Consider the following 2,187-nt stretch of genomic DNA (forward strand, 5'->3'; position numbering starts at 1 on the left):
CCTGTTAAGCCAGGCTGGTCACCTGCTGTATTTGCTAGTCTTCCTGCACATCTGGGTGGTTTGTTCCTGTGCCCTTAGGAAAATACAGCCAGCTCTCCTGGACTCCTTTCCTTTTCAGCCTGGTCTCCCAGGGGATCCTGCCCATCAGCTCCCTGGGAGAGTCAGAGTCTGCTTTGCTGAAGTCCAGAGTCCATATTCTGCTGCTCTCCTTTGTTCCTTTTGTCAGGATCCTGAACTCAATCATCTCATGGTCGCTGCTGCTGCCCAAGATGCCATCCACTACTACATTCCCCACCAATTCTTCCCTGTTTGTGAGCAGCAGGTCAAGAAAAGCATGGCCCCTAGGTGGCCTCTCAAGCACTTGCATCAGGAAATGGTCCTCAACACTCTCCAAAAACTTCCTGGATTGCCTGAGCACTACTGTATTTCCCTCCCAGCAAACATCAGTGTGATTGAAGTCCCCCATGAGAACCAGGGCCTGTGATCAGGAAACTTCCACTAGCTGTTTGAAGAAAGCATCATCCACCACTTCTTCCTGGTCTGCTGGTCTATAGCAGACACCCGCTACAACATCACCCTTGTTGCTCTCCCCTCTAACCTTAACCCAGAGACTCTCGACAGGCCTATCTCCAGTTCCATACTGGAGCTCTGAGCAATCATATGGCTCTTTTATATAACGTGCAACTCCTCCTCAACAGTTTGTACCCATCCATGACAATGCTCCAAGCATGCAAGCTAGTCCACCAAGTCTCTGTTATTGCAATCGCATCATAGTGCCATGACTTCCAGTTCTTCTTGTTTGTTTCCCAGGCTCCGTGCATTTGTGTACAGGCACCTGAGGTAACTAGCTGATTGCCCTGATTTCTCAGGAAGTATGACAGCACCTCCCCTGAAAGAAGGAAGCTGAATACTAGGGCTGTGCAAAATTTCGATGAGTGTTTCGTTTTGAAGCTGTTTTGATGTGTTTTGTGCTCAAAACAGCAAAAGCGAAATGAAACAAAAGGCTTTGAAACAGCTTTGAAATGAAATGAAAGCACTCAAAATGTTTTGAAAGGTTTTAAATGTTTTGAGTTTTGAAGCAGCCCAGTGGTGGGAGGCAGGGGAGACCCAGGGCTGTGCTCTGCCTCCCACCACCGGACTGAGCTCCATGGGGCTGGTGGACCCGGTCGGAGTGCAGCCTGGCAGTGGGAGGCAGGGAGAGCTAGGGCTGTGTTCTGACTGGCTCCACCAGCCCCACAGAGCTCCACCTTCCCCTCCCAGTGCTGCCGGACTCCTCCCGGGGGTACAGGCCCTCAGATCTGGGTGCGGGTTGACAGGAGGCTGCTGCTGCTGGCAAGTGACATGAGTTTTGCTTGTCAGCACCTTAAGGTACAGTTTCCAAGAAACCCCTGCACCTATCTCCTTGAAACTTGGCAGGTGTCATGCCCTCAAAAGGGGCTACCATCTCTGCAATTTTCATCCAAATCAGGCGAGAAACAACAGTTATAGACATTTTCATGATTCCCCATTATAGCCTACGGGCAAAACATTGAAATGCATTGAATCAGTAAAACAGTTTCAATGAAACAGAACAGTGCTTTGAAACAAAACACTGACTCTCTGAAACAGCAGAATAGAGCAAGCTTGTTTTACACAGCCCTACTAAATGCACAGTCTACCCCAGATGGGACTTGAACCCACAATCACTGGCTTAGGAGGCCAGTGCCTTATCCATTAGGCCACTGGGGCTCATACTTGGGATTTTTTTCATGGTAGTAGTCATTCAGTAGTTTTGCTTAATTTGTTTTAAGTTACTGTATGAAAAGTAAAAAAAGTAAGAATAGCTTAGTATACAGTAAATTAGTAAGAAACTGTAACACCTTTGGTCTTTCTGAAATGCACACTAGTCCCCATTCTATCTGTAGAGCAAGATGACTAAACCCAAGTCACTCTTAGGTGCTTCTCTGATGACTCAGTTGACTTTATAGGGATCTTAAGCACCTAAGCAGGTCAAACTGAATAACTTTCTGGAACAGAAAACCTAATTCCTAGACGTTGCAACACTGAACTACCCCAGGAACCACTTTGAATCCTGATCTTACTTGTGCTATATACCCTAGCGCAGCCACATAGAAGTAAAATCAATAAATGCTTCTGAGCCAGTTTTTAAAGAGATATTCACCTTCATTGGGTTAATTATATCGTATA

At 46.7% G+C, this 2,187-nt stretch overlaps 1 non-coding gene across 1 annotated transcript; it reads right to left on the reverse strand.

Moving 5' to 3' along the window:
• Nucleotides 1-1,655: 1,655 nt before the first annotated feature.
• TRNAR-CCU lies at nucleotides 1,656-1,728 on the reverse strand. The gene has a single exon. It is a non-coding gene; the product is annotated as a tRNA-Arg (tRNA).
• Between the last annotated feature and the right edge of the window lie 459 nt (nucleotides 1,729-2,187).

This window comes from Gavialis gangeticus, unplaced genomic scaffold, assembly GCF_001723915.1.
Source record: "Gavialis gangeticus isolate Ggan-Ray unplaced genomic scaffold, GavGan_comp1, whole genome shotgun sequence".
NCBI classification, from domain to species: Eukaryota; Metazoa; Chordata; order Crocodylia; family Gavialidae; genus Gavialis; species Gavialis gangeticus.